General features: G+C 36.3%; 1 long non-coding RNA gene across 1 annotated transcript; it reads left to right on the forward strand.

Moving 5' to 3' along the window:
- The first annotated feature begins 6,047 nt into the window (after positions 1 to 6,047).
- Positions 6,048 to 17,355, forward strand: LOC127637540 (uncharacterized). Its single transcript, XR_007969756.1, has 3 exons — positions 6,048 to 6,137; positions 6,504 to 6,746; positions 17,213 to 17,355. It is a non-coding gene; the product is annotated as an uncharacterized LOC127637540 (long non-coding RNA).
- The last annotated feature ends 1,843 nt before the right edge of the window (positions 17,356 to 19,198 follow it).

Here is a 19,198-nt window from a genome sequence, read left to right on the forward strand (position 1 = left end):
AGCTACAGTGGACACAGAGATCAGGTTTCCCACAATGTCTTGGGAAAAGCAACATTAACAGTCATGAAGTCTTCTCATGCAGCTGGGACACCTCCATATCGAGTTTCCAAGTGGAGCTGATCACACCGATGAGCCAAAAGGTCAACAACTGCACCTGTTGATGTCCAAGAAGAGAGAACATCACAGCCAGAAGACAACTGTTGTATGTTTTCCTCTTCAAAACAAAAGGAAGCTGCAAGATAATTGGCTCAATATTTAATTGGTGAAATACTTCAATCTGCACTGGCAGTCAAAATTATGGACCCCCTTGAATTTATATATTTATGTTTCTCATCTTAAAAGCCATCTGATATGAAAATCAAAAAATCCTGCTACTATAGCTGAGTGATATACTCTTGTGAACCAAAAAAAGTGATCAGTAAAATCATCACAGGAATAGCCATGGGTTGTTTCTGGCTGGATGCATGTGACAGGAAGGACAAATGTGTAGACATGATCATCAAGGTAGTGACAGTGTTTGTGTGTGTGTAAAGGTGTCTAGGTCTCCTTCGCATGACATAAAGCCTATTGGGAGCATATAGCGTAGCTTTTCTGCCGGATTTGAAAGTCACATGACATCCTGTCAACAAAACAATAGGCAGGAAGAGGTCTCATGACTCTGTGAAAATTACAACTAATTTTAGAGTATCCTAATTCCAACAATCACATTACCTGAGCAAAAATCTCTTCTCTGTCTCCAAATGTAAACTAAAAGTGGGTCTCTTTAAGAGATCCTTTTATTCCATTATAATAACCTGCCAGTATTGGTAAAAGTGATTTGGTTAGTGCTAATTATTAGTGCTTGTTATTTTAGAAAAGGGTAATTAAATGGTTTTCAATGTTTCAATGCATATGGTTTTGGTGACTTTTTGCATGTCTCCAAATATGTATTTCAAGTAAAGGATAATAAACAGTCAGCTAATCATTATTGCAAAGTAATATATATATATATACACACATTATATACAGTACACACACACACACATATATATATACATATACTGCAACAATGCCAAGCTGACTGTACATTACCCTGTTTATTACTTACTAGTAATCAAATAAATAAGAGTTCAAATATTGCTTTGAGTATAAAATGTATTATTATGTGAGAAAAAGTAGACCATGGAGCCACATGTAACTAGCATAGTTATTTACATATTTAACATAGTAATTAGTTGCCAATATGTGTAAATATTTTATCACTGAATGCAGAGATTAACTAATCAGAATCAAGTATTCCACAGAGAAGTGTAATTAGCAAATATGAATAGTGGTTCTAGCATCAAAGTACAATATTAGCATTAAATAATATAAAAAAATTAATTGAGGTTACATTAAGGCACTTACAATGGAAGTAAATGGGGTCAATTTTTCTAAGGGGTAAAAGACAGACATGTGAAGCATATATTTTTATAAAAAAACACTTACATTAATTCTTCTGTTAAAACTTGTGAATTATTTGAGCTGAAAAGCTGTTTAAATTATCATTTTAGGGTTTATTTATTTGTTTATTTATAAGCATTCCGTTAATAAAATTGGTTGTTACTTTACCTTAACACAGAAATGATTAGTAAGCAATTTTGTCATGCTAAAATCATGTTATGAGTCGATTGAGCTTAACTAGTATTATATAATATACTAATATTCCTTTAAACTGACTGCCACCATTTACAGTAAATGTATGTCTATTCAAACAGTGACCCTGTTGTTTACAGTAAATTCAAACTTCTAAAGATTGTTACATTTGTGTTTTGACATTAAACATAAAACACTATGTTGTTTGCAGTAGCATCAAATATTCTAAACAATCAAATACATCGTCACACTTCAGTTCTGTTGGTGTAACAGCAAGACACTAAATGGTCCAGTGATGTGACAAATTAGTTTAAAAACTGCAAATATTCCATGTTGTCTCTGATTAATATTACTATTAATAATAATACTTACAAAATAATTAGCAAAATGCTGTTTAAAACAGTTTAAGATGGAGTAGGCCTAAAGTATAGATTTGTGTGATTATAATGGCATTTCATGTTAACTGCCCATAAACAAACTGATTATAGCTTGTTTTCTCAATGGCAAAAAAAAAAAAGGACAAACTATGAGGATTGTGCCACTACTAAACTAAATGAAAGTTGAAGCTCTAACACACAATTGAATAATGATGCAGAAGAATGTAACCGGTACCTACCAGATCTGTCTTGTACAATGCCAGTATGGGAATATAATAATGAGTCATATGAGGACTAGACTGATGAAGTGGGTTAACCCTACATAGCACCGATCATGCAGAAAGGGCAGTCAGTTATCTGTTGGTATTCCAGGATTCATTCATCTTTTATACCTGCCTAGTTATTTGATCCACACAAAATCTTGTGTGTTTTTGTCTTCATTCAGCTCTCATTCATTGAAAGTCATTTCTGGAAATACTTTACATCTATTGTTCCTATGCAGTCACACCCAAACACAACTGCTCAACCAGGCCCCCACACAGATTCAAAGTTATGTGCATGACATAGGTGTACTGGCTCACAATCGACATTTTTTTATTTAGCAATCTTTCACAAAATTAAATAAAAAATAAAATATTTACATTTTTATTCATTTAGAAATAATAAAAAATGACCCAATTCAATGTAAATGCATAAATCTTAAAAATAAGCAAACATACACTTTTTTCTTTTAATGTAATAGAATTGTAACAAACCCTGTAAAACAAACATAACCATAAACTGTCCGTTATGGAGTAATTGACGGTACAACAAACAAACTTGATTGTGAGCCATAACAAACTAGTAACTTGAGGATGGGCCATTGTAAACATGTGAGGGAAATGAACAGTGGGAAAAATCATGTTATCAAAATGATTTTGCACAGGGATTTACAATTCCATCCAACTGGGGAGGAAGAGGGTACAAAAGACGTCACTGATGTTTTAGGGAAAGCGCCAGAACTCGGGAAGTTTGTTTTTGTGTTTTAAATGATTTGAGACATATTGTTTATGTGCAATTTGAATGTAATGACAGTTTGACCCCCAAAAATTGTATGATAGTTATTCAGCGTTGTTGTGGTAATCTCCACTAGGGTGCAGCATACAAAAGGCAACGTTTTTGCTGGTACAAGTCTGTCTCTCTGTCTGTCTTCTGTCTGTCTGTCTGTCTGTCTGTCTGTCCATCAGTCCGTCCATCTATATATCTATATATCTGTAGAATTAGACATTTGTTTGATGAGTTCACCTAGTGTACTTGACAATAGTTTACAATAATTTGTCAGATTAAATATGTCGGCTACCTTGGCAAAGGTCCATTAAATTTCTCTTTGAGGGGTCCAATGATATGTGCAGTTTCTATTATTTATATCTTGTTTTGTACACATAACAGGTAATTATCTCCAAAGAATAAGCCTCTATTGGGCCATTGCGTCATGCCATTCTTTCTTCCTAATTAAGTCTGATTATCCTCTCTTCATTTACCATAATCATATGGCCTCATATACTCATATTTTAACTCATTTTAACAGCATTATATTTATATGGGATGCTTTTAGTGTTCACCATTGCATTTGAAAACAATCATGTCATCATATACTATTTACAGAAAATCACAGCATCTGAACGGTTGACTTGTGTAACGTACCGGATTTATTGGCCACGGAGTGTAGTTACTCATGATAACTAATTGGGACATGAAATACAGAGGGCCATAGAGTGGATGAGAGATCAGAAGAGGAGACCAATCATTCACTGTGATTTGGCTGCAGTTCACAGTTTTGTTGTGACATGATTTTTCATGATTATATAAATGGGTGCACTCACCAACCTGTTTAATTGTCAAGCTTTGCCACCCTGACAGTTAGATTTTGCTGAGAAAAGCTGTATTAATCAGTTGCCTTAAGCTATTTATTCACTTATAATTTAATTTAAGGTTATAATGGTTATAATTCACAATTACATACACAAGTATTAAGCAACAGTTAACATTTACTCAATTACTGTCACTTTCTGAATAGGGGACATACTGTATATTGTTCCGGTGGAGCTGAAAGCCATTTACAAGGAGGAAAGTGTATGACCTTCGTTCTTCTGCAGAACACAAATTAAGATTTTTAGAATAATATCGCAGCTCTGCAGGTCCATACAATGCAAGTGAATGGTGACCAGACCTTTGAAGCCCAAAATTCACATAAAGGCAGTATAAAAGTAATCCATATGACTCCAGTGGTTAAATCCATGTCTTCAGAAGTTATATGATAGGTGTGGTGAGAAACAGATCAATATTTAATCTTTTTTTTACTAAAAATCTCCTACTTTCACTTTGACATTCTGAAAGTGAAAGTGGAGATTTATAGTAAAAAGGTTTCTCACCCAAAGTGATTGCATCGCTTCAGAAGACATATATTAAACCACTAGAATTGAATGGATTAATTGTATGCCTTTATGTGAATTTTGGAGCTTCAAAGGTCTGGTCACCATTCACTTGCATTGTATGGACCTACAGAACTGAGATATTCTTCTAAAAATCTTCATTTGTGTTCTGCAGAAGAAAGTCATAGACATCATGAATGTAAGTAAATGATGAGGGAATTAAATTTTTTGGGATAAACTATCACTTTTATTTTACAGTTATTGCTTCACCATAGACAACGATGCAAAAAAAAATGTATTTGTCAAGGGAGAGGGGAAAATACCACAAACAGCTGAAGTTCAAAGTTTATTTGTCAGACACTCAACTGGTATGACAGTAATGTTTTTCTATTTTCGAGCACGGCACCATGATTGTAGAGGACATTAAATGCACAATAAATAGATCTACATATTTCCACCTGTTGGACCTCATTACATGGTCAATTTCAAACAACAAACAACAATTTCATCATTCATGATGATTACGTTTTTTTTAAGACAGAGTAGGCTAAAAGAGTAGGTTCCATAATACCTGCATAGTTGCCTCGTATAACTTGTCTGTCTTTTTATTTGTTCAGGTCACACACGTACATGAATACCTTTCAGCTTGTTAATCCCCACTTCAATAAATAAGTCTGTGGTTCTGTGGCACTCTTGAGTTTACTGTGAAAAGAATATGTGCAGTATTAGACAAGTACAGTAGCAGAATCTTATGTCCTTTTCTTGTCATTTACATTTAAGAATGCTTACACACAACACAACCAAAGAGTTATTCAACATTTCTTAATTTAGTACATTTAAGCACTTAGCACCATGTAAAATGACTTATTACTGATATTATTATGACCTATTTTATAGCAAAAGTGCACATAAAAGGTGTATGATTTGCTTGCCACAGCTGGAAGAGTCTACCCAATCAATTATCACAATTATGCACATTGACCAGTAACGTGTGTGGGTGTGTCGTGCCCTCCTGAATTTCTGGTGAAGTCGACTGGTCTCCAAGCATCCTTATCCCCTCTGTACACTCACCCCAACAGTTACAGATAAAAGGGTTTTGTGACTGTTTTCCTATGAATGTTATTTTATCTGTAAAACTAGATGAAATGTGCTTTTAATTTATGTTATTGTTACTAATAAACGGTATCGTTTTTTCTTTGCTTATGTTTAAGGTCATTGTCATTATGTGTACCACCAAATATTAAATGCAATGCAATGCAAAGCTATGTAGACAATATATTTTATCTCATAATGACAAAAGGTATACATTAGCCTATTTATATTGTAGTCTATTTAATAGACTACAGTTTTATACAAGTATAATATCAAGCACGTTATTCATAATTGGGCAATAACTTGAAAGTTCTGATAATTCTTTCAATTCAAGGTCAATTGTAGTTCAATGTCAACAGTTTATTGGCCACAAACAGTAAGTAATAAGTGTGCGTTTGATTCCAGTCTTCAGCTTGCATTTACCACAATGACTCACAGTAGATCCAGCTTGATCCACTCACTGTGTAAGGTTTTGGCACACCTTTGAAATCGCGCTGTAGGCCCGCCCAGTCCATATTTAAACGCTCCAATGTCAGCTGAACCTCAAACTCCACTAGAACTTGAACTTGGCGAGCGCGTGCGCACCCGTGGGAAAATTCTCAAGGCAATATTACGCGTGGCGCTAAAACCACCTGAGATAAAGGTGAGTAAAATACAGTATAGCCTATATAATATAATAGATAATATAACATATAATGCACATAGAAAAAAAAATGTAAGCTAATAAAATAGAAGATAGGAGAGGATATTAAATGTTTTTAACAGAAAAAAAAGAGAGAAAAAAAAAACAGAAACATAGGGGGTGACTGTAATTAGTTGGCAACTGATCTGAAAGTATATCATTGTAACCAATTCAATACATGTTTCAGTCGATTGCTTGTAAACGTCTGTAGTTAAATGTCGTCATAGCCACATTTCTGATGCACAGCAAATAAGAGCAATAATATTTATTTGCATTGTAGTTAGTGGGCATCAATTAATTAATCTATTCCTCCCCTTCTCCGTTAAGGAAAGCAAGAGTTCGGGCACACCAGCACTATTGAGTGCCTTTTGGACCATCTCTGGAAGTTCCATTAGCTGGAAATAGAATATCGCCCAGGTGCACTGCAAGCCCCCTCCTGTCCAGGGGAGTGTGAGAGCATTATTCGCCCACGATGAGAAAGTTTTTCCCGCTCACGGTATATTGCATCAGCCTGCTCTTCTCACAGTTGCTGGCTCTACCTGCTAGAAGCCCGCTTGGGAAGAAGAACAGGTAAGAATCCGCCTTTTTAAATGGCTCAAACACTGGGGGTTGCGTCATTTAATGCCGTATAAAATATAGATTTCCCGATTAATCACGATCTTCATTTGAACGATTCCGACATCTACGGATACTTAAAATTTAACTGAATTTTTGGTTGTGTTGATTAGCCTATATCTGATAGATAAATACTAACTGAACTAAACAGTTATGGATTAGCCTACTGTTAGGCTAACTTTAAAAATTGATATTTTCGTAATAGGCTACTAAGTTGGAATGTTCCCAGTATAGGCTAATATACAACATCAGCTGAGAGATAAATTATTTTTATATGTAGGCAAAATGGACATTATAACTGAAAAATACCCCAAAGAATCAGAATCGAATCACATTTGATCTAATTCTGAATCGATTAGAGAGATGGTGAATCGGAATCGAATCAAGAAGGAAGGATTCAAATGAACCGTTAAATAATTAACAGTTTCCAATACTGTAGGTCTCGAACTTCCCGCAGGGAACCATGGTAACAATCAGCTTCGTGACTCCTTAAAATGCGTCTTTATCTTTTTCTTGTTTTTCTAGATTCAATGGAAATGTTAGTTCTCACTGCCACATCACCGTCCTCGCTCACCTGTTGAAAGACAAAACTTGTTGAACTTTGGAAACTTTTGCGCACCCTTTCGAGGTAGATTGGCACAAGGAAAATGTATAACCGGCAAAGGGAGTTTATTATACAAAGAGTGAGTGTTGTGTCGGACGAGATTGTGGTAGCAGTAACCAAGGTCTGTTAGGATGGTAGACGTGACTAAGTAAACGCACGCATCCCATCATCTAACCCATTGCAGCGCGCATCCATATTCAGAACTGAAACGTTTACAAATAGCACTTTAAAGTAACTTTCATTATTAATTAATTAATTAATATGATGCCATGCTTACCATATCAGTAGCTGTTGCACATTCAAATATAAATATATATGAAAATAAATTAATCAAAATTTCATAATATTTCATTCAATTAAATTTATCATCAACTATACAATAACTTTTGTTAGCGTCATATAAAAGTCGTCAAGCAAACAAACACTTTATATCGCAAGCGTTGAAGTTATTAAGGAACGTTTTACAAAGCCAGGTCTCGTTGTAAAAACAGCCCAATAGACCAAAGTAGATCAGAAGTAGTCTAAACCAGCCCAATATCAAAACTTTAAAATATACCACTCTCAAAACACAGATTTCAGATTATACATTTTTAAGCTAGCGCCATACTGAACTGGCAAAACGAGGAATTAGTCACATCCCAAAGACTTTGTGACTCATGTGATTATGAAAGAATAATAACTCTCTGACAAAGAGATAATTTGGGCAAAACCCTTATCAAAGGATGTCTCTATTTAAATGGGCTTTTAATTGTTAATTGGTGTTGAATGTTTTGATGATTTTTATTTTATTTTGTCTTTCTCCCTACTATTGCATAGAAAGTGCAAGCAGGTTTCAGACTTAGATACCAAATTGATATTCAGTATAACACCAGAGTTGTTTTTAAGTGATGATATGTCACATTTTTGCCACATTTGTTTGGCAGCAAATCTCTGATATAGGATATGGGGGTCTAGTTATTCTTAAAAACAGCCATCTAAAACAGTTGAGGTCATATCCTTAAATTCACTTGCACTATTCTAAACTGCTCATTTCAGGCCATCTTATTTCTCTGCACAATGTCAGCCCGAGGAACAAAATAATGCATTTCAGTTCACCCAAAATTGTGGTTGTTGAAAAGTTACAATAGAACATTTTGTCATCTACTGCAGTACATGGTATGATTGTCAACAGTTTGAAACAGTGGATAATATTTTCCCAGAACTTTTCTTTCGCTTCACAGTAGCTAATTAATACTGTATCTTGTGACATTTGTCTGCCCACTAAACAACCCCACAACTGATAGCAAACCAAACTGGCGTGTTATGAGAATTTATCTGTCCTTGACCTACAGTATTTACAGTATAATTGTGCTCTATGAAGGACATTTCAGATAATGTTTTTCTACTGTTCATTGAGATATTTAGTGAGGCCATTAGACCAGTTTTGAGGCACAGACATCTGACAAGTCAAGACTTCAGTACTACAATGTAAAATACTGAGGTGTCAACCAGTTTACCGTTATAATGCCTGGTGCCTTTAAAATGAAGATGGCAACAATGTAAAGTTTTTGAAAATGCAGCATACCAACATTTAACTTATATGAAGGCATACTGCATGTCCAGTTCAATCTGTAATCTCAGAGTATTTGGGGTGTGGAGGCAGGGTTGCCAGGTCTCAAGGTAAAAACAGCCCAATAGACCAATCAAAAGTCTAAACCACACCAATATCAAAACTTATCTGGAGCCAGGGATCAGTTTGGTAGGATAGAAAATACAGTAGGTACTATAATTTTATTTAAAACTCATTTGATTTATGTGTTATAAATATTATATTAATTATATAGCATTTAAAAATTAATTATTTGTGAGATATCTATAAAAATCGACCTGCAGAAATAGTTTAAGAGAAGCCCAATTCCATTGAAAATAACTTGAGATTTGCAACTCTATTTGGTGGGGCTGTTTTACAGTGTAAAGTCCTATGGAAGGTGCAAAGCATCTTGTTTTCAGTCTTTGACCTTTCTCCTCACTCTTCAACCACTTCTTGTCATATATTTCTTTCTTTGTCGCTCTATAATGCCATAGCGTGTCTTATAGATGTAGAACTCTACATTCTTTACATGGACTTCTTAATGTTTTGTTTATTCAATAACCACCCAGTTACGCAGAATGCACAGAAACCTTTGCAATATCACCAAGGTATTTTTTTTTCATTTGTACTGATATGTTGTCTGATTCATGTGACCATGTGGATTCATGATTACCATTTGAGGCCCATTCAGATGCTATAAACATGATCATAGGTCTCTGGAAATAGCTTTTTCTACATAGCCCAGTTTTCTCCCTTGCATAATGTCTTGGTTTAGTTTGTGTTCAAATATTTTGAGGCAGCCAAGCGACAAGTCAAATGTAAATTTAAAACAACAGCAGCAAACTGGATCGTCCCTCTGCGGTGTATAATGACTGAAACCATCGCCATATGGCTCAACACTGCAGTGGCTTATAACACGTATGACAGTGATAGACACAATATACTCAGTTGAAGGTTTGGACAACTTATCTTTTTACATTTAAGTATCAGCCTAAAAGGTTTTAAATATCAGGACAAACATAAATACAGTCAAAATCAATGTCTTTGCAATGATAAAATGGGACTGTTTATTTGAAATCGGAAGACCTCCACTTCATTATAATTCTCAAAAATCATTCGGTTGTAGCTGTTGCCAATATTTTGTTTTTCTCCCCTTTTCTCCCCAATTTGGAATGCCCAATTCCCAATCCGCTCTAAGTCTTTGTGGTGGTGTAGTGACTTGCCTCAATCCGGGTGGCGGAGTACGAATCTCAGTTGCCTCCGCGTCTGAGATATCAATTCGCTCATCTTATTATGTGGCTTGTTACCTCGGAGACGTAGCGTGTGTGGAGGCTCATGCTATTCTCCACGGCATCCTCGCACAATTCACCAGGCACCCCATCGAGAGCGAGAACCACATTATAGTGATCACGAGGAGGTTACCCCATGTAGGTCAATGTGGCTGTTTAGGAGACCTGCCTGGAGTCATTCAGCACGCCCTGGATTCAAACTCGTGACTCCAGGGGTGGTAGTCAGCGTCTTTACTCGCTGAGCTACCCGGGCCCCCCAGCTACCGCCAATATTAACATTTTCAAAACAATGTCTAAAAAACAAATATTTAACACTCAGACAAATCAAGGTGACTGTCTATTTTGTGGCACATCAGACAATGTAATTTTCTATTGTCAGTGATATAAGAATCTGTTTCATTGTGATATTGAACTAGATAATGAGCATAATCTAGATTTCAACATGAAACCTGTTGGTTCATACTCAGTGGGAATCTGGGCTGTTCATGGACTTGGGATACGTGGTCCTCCCTTTACAAAATAAACATTACCATTGTACACCATGCTGCTTGGTCATTATTGCTAGTGGCAAGAACGGAGTGAAAACTCATCCGTTAGGCAGAATTCCGTTGTGGATTAGTAACTAAGACCTAAATTCCTTCCTCCTCATCCTCACGGAGTATATTTCCACCTAGAACAGAAACTGTAAAAGCCTAAAAACATACACACAGAGGAAGAATGACTTTAAAAGCCCCTAGTTAACAAAACTAACCTTTGACATGCTTGTAGTTAAACACAAACTCAGAATGCATTTTCACTCTTTCACAGTTTATGTGTGCACTCAACATCTTTAGTGCTGTTTCTCCAGTCAATAACCAACAAGAGACCCCAATGTTATGATATGATGTGCATCATAAGACAAATATGCATATCAGATTTGTTGTTTTTATATGGCTTGGAGCATTATATGGCTTGGCCGATTAAATGAACTCATCTAGTATGGATAAACAAATACATGCTTAGTCAACTCATGCTAAGCAAAATCACCATTTAAGTTATCCATCCTAACAACAATGGCACAGTTTACTGTATTGAGAATACACAACAACAACAAAAAAAGAATTTTTGCTCCTTGTTCAATTTACTTAATTAAAATGAACTAAGCAACACAATTCCGGAGCATTTTGTCACAACTTGATTTCATTGCGTTGTATCACTTTAAATTTGTAAAGTGGAAGTTTACTTAATCCATTTGAGTTGGGACTGCATGAACACTATCTGTGGTGTTAATGTAGCATTAATGAAACTGGGCAGGTATTTCCATATCTCAGCATGGTTTGCTTGGGACTCGATAGGGAGAGTAAATGTTAACATTAAGTGTTATTTTATGTGTTTTTGTGCAAGATGAATATAAAGGGGGATACTTGTTAGTGTTAAATATTTTGTTATTTTGGAGGTTTTGTGTAAAGCATGAGCAAAAAATGAGGACAGGCAGATGTCGTACATAAAACTGATTGTTCGCTTCGTTGAGCAATTGCTGTGCTAAACATAACAGAGTAACAAAACTACACTCTGTATTGCTTCCAACCAGCATGTATTTAGCATGCTAACATTCACTTTCACTAGTCTGTAAATGAAGAAATAAATAGATTTATTTGAGTTACATTGACATGTCTAATTTTGTTGGGTTTACTCAATTCAACTAGGCTCTTTCAACACAAAGTGTTTCAGTTGATTGAGATTACATATTTATGTTAAGAAAACTCATTTCAAACATGTGGTAACACTATCCACGATTGAATACATTTCAGCCAAATAGCTATTTTTGTGGCAAATTTAGCACATTATAACTATGTCCTTCCAAATAGTGTCCATTAGAAGGTTCAGCTCCTTGTTACATATAAAAAGTCAAAATATTGAGCATTTGAGTGTCTGAGCTTTGTTTCGGAGCATACAATTGCCATTTTACCGAAATAGAAACTGGTATTAGTGGAACAAAACATTTCAAAACATCAAGTAACTGGAGAAGGTCACATTTCCCATCAAAGACCACAAGGTACAATAATTACTCACCCTCTATCCATCTATACTGTAAATATAACCAGCTGGTGAGCAATTTACAAACATGTCCAATTTCATAGAGGTGCTAAAATCCCGGCCTTATACCAAAAGCAAACAATACTGTATTGAAACACATTTGACCTGCCTCTCTAAGTGGAGGATCATGGAAAAAAATCTAAATGAAATATCAATTCTCCTTGTTTTCCCACAAAAGAAATTGTTCCCATAAGGCATAACAGGATTTGCGTGGCAGTCTTCCAATTCCAAACCAGATGAGGTGAGCAGCCAAAGGTGGCAATGAACATGAGACATGTTGCATTACAAAAGATTAAATCCTTCAGACACAAAGTCCACCTCCACAGAGTGCAAGCTTTTAAGTCAGAGCACGCAACTAGCAAAGCAGTTTCAAATGAAAGATATCAGGTTGATTGCGCTTTTTTGATTGAGCCTTAAAAAGATAGTTCACCCAATCATGAAAATTCTGTCAACATTTACTTACCCGTATGTTATTCCACCTGTATGAATTTCTTTCTTCAGTGGAGCTTAAAAGGGGATATTTGGCAGAATTTAAGGGACTGACAGACTTGGTCACCATTCATTTTCAATGCATGTTTTTCCATATATTGAAAGTGAATGGTGACTGGTCTGTCAGTCCCTTAAATTCTGCCAAATATCTTCTTTTTGTTTTCATTAAAGAATGTCACACATTTTGAAACAACATGAAGGTGAGTAAATTACAACAGAATAAATTGCAAGATCACTTTTCAAGAAAAAGTAAGACTTGGCTGTTCCTCTTGTTTCTGGGAGGGCCTTATCTTTTTTTGAGGCATTGCAAATGGAGTTTCTGCAAAGCATGATTATTACCCTTATCCCAAGATGGATTGAATTTCAAGGCGCAGGTGCTTATTTTCTTGGCTGAGCACTATACGCACAAAGTAGAAATATCCAGAACCACAGATCACATTTCATTGTTGTCTGTCGGGCAAAGGTTGTTTGCTGACAATATTTAATATAACAAAAATATAATATAATATAAAGAAATCATATTTTTTCTTCTTTTTTAAATTTTTATTCTCTTTTCTCCCCAATTTGGAATGCCCAATTCCTGCAACTTAACAGGTCCTCGTGGTCAGTAGTGGATCTAGCTTGTTTGGTTCCCTAGGCGAAACCTGCTGGGGGTTGTAAATGAGAACGCCCCCAAAGTTAAGTTGTTGACCCTGGGGGGGGACACCGCCGCCTCGTGCTGCCCAAATCCCCCCCGCAATATCCCACCCTGGGCGACTGCCGATGCCTAAATCTGCCACTGCTCTTGGTGGCGCGGTTACTCACCTTAATCTGGGTGGCGGAGGACATGTTTCAGTTGCCTCCGCTTCTGAGACATTATCATCTTATCATGTGGCTCGCCGTGCATGACACCGCAGAGACTCCCAGCATGTGGAGGCTCATGCTACTCTCCGCGATCCATGCTCAACTTACCACGTGCCCCATTGAGAGTGAGAACCCCTAATTATGACCACGAGGAGGTTACCCCATGTGACTCTACCCTCCCTAGAAACCGGGCCAATCTGGTTGCTTAAAAAGACCTGGCTGAGTGGTAGTCATAACATCACAATTACTTTTGCTCACACTTTATTTGAAAAATTTCCTTATCGAAAGTGCAGTATCAAACAACGGTGCCCAAATAATTTTGCACCGTTTGTGCAGAGGACATGAAGGATACCTTAAGCTGACATTTAAGATGATGATTCAAGTGACCGGATTGTCTACCACAAAATCTTTTAAGGATTTAAGAGACATGGAAGTGTAGTAATGGAGCCTTAGAAGAGGTTAAAGACCAAAGACAGATGAAGTAAATGAGGTGATTATCTCTTCTTAAGGATCTAAAGCATAGTTCTTCTGGATCAACCTCAAAGAGAAACCAATGCTCTTGGGGTGAACGCTTAGACTTTATCATGTCTAATTGCTGAGATTCACTCAGATGTGTGGACACATGTTACTCTAATGAATCACTTTGTATAAAAGTGTGTAAAAAAATACACAAAAGAATGTGTAACATGTCTGACATAGTCACCATTACTCAGCAAGCTTTTTTTTGTTCCTAAGTTTAGCATGATACAGTGAGAATAGGTGGTTATTTGGTTCAACCCAACAGTGCACCCTGTCATTTCTCAAATTTCAGCTTTAGAGTTTTTGTATAAACTGGATTGCTCTTTATAGTTATGCTTAACCAAGCTTTTAGAATAGTTTGGAAATGGAAGGACAACAATGCGTGTACTTTGACATTTCATCAAGGTCTATGGGGAAATGTAGCATGGTGAGATTTATAAATTGTAATATAATAAACAGACATGCTAATTGATTGTAATTAAAAGTTGCAACCTTCTCAAGTTAAAGGGATAGTTAACCCAAAAATTCTCTCATCATTAATTCACCCTCATGCTAGGTCTATGACTTTACTTCTTTTCCTGGGTAGGGTTGCACCAGGTGTGCATAAGTTCTCACTTAAGTTGAAATGTAAAGTTTAGTAACTACTAGTTAGTTTGTAACTAAGTCTGTGTTTAATTTGGTTGCACCACCTGTTCTAAAGGTAACACTTAACTAGTAGGTCATAAGCTCTCCGTAAAGTGATGCATAGTTGCATAATATGGCTTTTACCTTAATTGATCCAATAAGAAGCCTTCTAATTTGTAAGTGTTAATCAAACAGCCGTGAATTTCAGTTTTATCTTATTCAAACCTTGTTTGCTTGTAACTGTCAGCTGTAATAAATGATATCCCCATTGGAATATGATACGTAATAAAACAAGATTTTATTAATGGTATATTTATATGTAAATAACAATATTCAATAACTATATCTAAAATGATTAAGGGACAATAAATAAATAAATACTAATATAACAGGCTGGAAAAATTAACATTTTAATACATTTTAATATCTAATTAGTATATGTTGAAACTTTACACTGGGCGGAGTACACAGGAATGTGCACCGTTAGATCAGTTTCATGCTGAAGTGGTACGTTTTTACATAATGTTTTCTTCCATAAATGTAAACGAGTGTAATGCAACATCATCATATATATTGAAAGGATTGAAGCCTGTCACGCTAAACATGAGCTCATTGATGTCATTAAGTGAGTCTGCCTTTTAATTCCATCCGTTACTCGTTATCGGAGGCATCTGTAAATATTTAGTTTATACGTAGCGTTACGTTCTACCCAAATTGAATGGTGCAATGCTCAAATATTTAGAAGTGCGCAAATATGACTTAGTACCCATTTATGCCACAACTAGGCTAAGTTGTAATTTACGTATAGCTGGTGCAACCGGCCCATGAACACACAAAAATATTTTTAGAGGAATATTTCAGCTCTGTAGGTCCTCACAATGCAAGTAAATGAGTACCAACATTTTGAAACTCCAAAAATCACATTAAGGAAACATAAAAGTAATCCATAAGACTCAGACTTCAGAAGCAATATAATAAGTGTGGGTGAGAAGTTGTTCAATATTTATGTCAGTTTTTACTATAAATTCTTCTCCCTGCCCAGTAGGTGGCTGATGATATGCACGGAGAAAGCAAATCGGCAAAAACAAAAGAAGAATGTGAAAGCAGAGATTTATAGTAAAAAAGGACTTTTTTGTTACTCACCTACACCTATAATATTGAAGACATGGATTTAACCACTGGAGTCTTATGGATTATTTGTATGTGATTTTAGGAGCTTCAAATTTTTGGTACCCATTCACTTGCATTATGAGGACCTACAGAGCTGATTGTTCTTATATATATATATAAATTCTAATTCTGACATAATTTGCTCACCCTTAAGTTTTTCCAAAACTTTCTCTCTTCTGTAAAAAACAAAGGGGCTGTAGGGAATGTTAGGGACTGACAGTCCCTTTGGATTTCAATCTAGAACTACAAACTGAAGGTCAAAAATGCATGTAATTTTACATTTCACATTGGTCTGTATAATTCACTTTGTAGCATATGTCTTTTATTCATAGCAACTTTATAAAACACTCATTGCAGGGATCTTAATGAATCAGGAGGATTTAAATTGCCATCATTTTAGCAAGTACCTCTGCAAGCTACTAACTGGTGCTTTCTAATTCTAAAAGCAAGACCTGAATTAGTGCCCTATACAAACACAGTGCAAAAACCAGGGGTGATTCAAGTCTGAGTGCCCAGTGTAATCATTAAACAGAGAGCAGATGGCTCTACACTGACCATTACAAAACCAGAGTAAATCAAGTGTGTTTGCCGTACGCTCCATCCCAAGAAGTCATTCCATTGCCGAGCAGTGTGCTTGCTCAGAAATATGGCTGCAAAAATATTTGCACAGTTGACCAAACTGCACATTTAGTTTATACAATAAATGATGCAAAATGATGGATCATGCCAATTCAGTGTAATAAATAGTTGCAGATACCTAATCTCACCATGCACTGAGGCATTGTTTTCATGATTTTAGACTTTGTCAAATGAGTCTCTTGGGAGAGATTTTAAACTAGCAGAGCAATGTAAGACACCCGTTAACTGGGTCAACAGTCAATTCTAAAGTTTAGTGGTCGCTATACAAAAATATTTTGCCGCGATTGACCAATCATTTACATTTATACTTTTGGCAGATGCTTTTACCCAAAGTGACTTACAGTGCACTTATTACAGGGACAATACCCCTGGAGCAACCTGGAGTTAAATGCCTTGCTCAAGGACACAATGGTGGTGGCTGTGGGGATCGAACCAGCAAACTTCTGATTAACAGTTATGTGCTTTAGCCCACTATGCCACCACCACTCCTAATCAAGTATTTCAGAAAGTCATAAAATAACACAAAACTTCCAACTCAATATTCAATATTTCGATTCTAACTAAGTTGAAACTAAGTCCCACCTATTTCTTATTGCAGGCTGGACTTCATGACCAGACTCCATCAGCTGAGAGAAGGAATTACCATCTCTTCAGATGTTTCAGAGCAATCAAACACTAACCATGGCGTAAACCATCGACCGCACCATTTTGTGGAGGGCAATCCTATCCAAATCACCACCTTCAATGAACCCAACTGGAATCCCACTCCACATCACCCAGGCAATGGGAGGAGAGTCAACCGAAGTGGGTGGAGGCCCAAAGCAAATAGGATCAAGAGGTCGTCGCCATGCACAGTCGCGAGGTCATCATAATGCCCAGCTGATGCGCGTCGGATGTGTCCTTGGTACCTGTCAGGTTCAAAACCTCAGTCACCGCCTATACCAGCTGGTTGGCCAAAGTGGACGTGAAGACTCCTCCCCCATTAAACCTCACAGTCCGCACAGCTACGGATGAGTTTTGGAAAGTATTCGGCCTAAACTAAGAACCAAACAAAACAGCGTTATACATATTTGTCCTGTTTTTTGTCTATTTTATTGCAAGTAGCTCTGAATAAGATACTGCTGTAGGACTCTATTCTCTCTGCCTTTGTTTTCTGGAGCATATACTGTGTCTTTTTGAACAGAACGGAAATCTGTTACTCAATGATAAACTCTTAGATTCGCTGGCTCTAAACAGACTTTGGCCATCGGTAGGCCTATCCCCTTTTTTGGTTCTTGAGTCATTATATTGATATTGTCATCTTGTTAATGTGATTTTTAAGTCCCATTCTTCAGGAAAAAAAATAAATAAATTAATCTAGGTGATGCCGAATTGCTCTCCATCTCATCTAAGGCTGTTAACGTCTACACCAGTGATCAAACTGTCTAAGTCTTTAATTCGGATTTCAAGGATTGCGATTTGATTTCTGTCAAGCCCATGTATTCCAAAAGACTTTAAGACTGAACCCTCTAGCCTGAAGTCTCCAACACAAAGGCTAAAAATTCTGAGAATAAATCTGACAGTGATTAGTGATATGGAATTTAGGGAGCCGTTCACACCGGACACGTTCTAGCACTAAAAAAAACCTAGATGCAGCACAACGAACAGAACATGACATGTTTGTAAAATTTAAAGTTGTTTTTAACTTGGCACAATGTCTTAAAAACAAGGCGAGACACAGCACAATGGTCAAAGAGGTTAACATGAAAAGCAATTGAAAAACTGCACAGAATCACGCAAAACGCATTTGGTGTGAACGGCCCCATATGCCCTCAGGCAGTTGACGACAACATAGCTTCTAACTTAACTAGTTACTTAAACCTTGAGTTTACATCATAGGGGAGATTATGTTAACAATGAGGAATTGTCTTTGAAAAACTAGATGATTTTCCAAACACATTGGTCACTCGGATGAGATTGCATAGCATTACAGTAGCACCCTACTCTGAATCTGGATTAACACATTGATACTTTTCCATATACATTATAGTCGTGTCTGAAATATTATACATGTGATTCATAAATTCTAAGGTCATGACAACGATGGCCATCTAAAGACTTAGTTATAATCCCCAAGATCCCAGTTTCCACTCTTACAGTGTCCTGCTGGGCTTTGCCACATTTCATAAACAGAAGCAAACTTTTTATGAGTGTTTTCTAAATTATGGTTATAACACACCCTTAAATACCCATAACCTAGGTTACAGATCCATAACAGACCCAAAACTAGCTAAAGGCCTGTTTTAAAAACCAGTTTCACCATATCTATTCAACACTTGACCATAATCATAAAGGAAAGGAACCCACATTGATAATATTATATATATTCGTACTAAATTACATAATTTTATCAGAAATTGCCTAGTATGAAAAAAGTATCCCTAACACCCACTGACGGGCATGTTTTTGTTTGGGTAATTTAAAGGAGTTTTCCAGGTTCAAAACAAGTTAAGCTCAATCGACTGCATTTTTGCCATTATGTTGATTGCCACAAAAATGTATTTCGACTTGTCCCTTCTTTTCTTTAAAGTGAGGCACTTACAAT

This window comes from Xyrauchen texanus, chromosome 45 (genome assembly GCF_025860055.1).
Source record: "Xyrauchen texanus isolate HMW12.3.18 chromosome 45, RBS_HiC_50CHRs, whole genome shotgun sequence".
NCBI lineage: Eukaryota > Metazoa > Chordata > Actinopteri > Cypriniformes > Catostomidae > Xyrauchen > Xyrauchen texanus.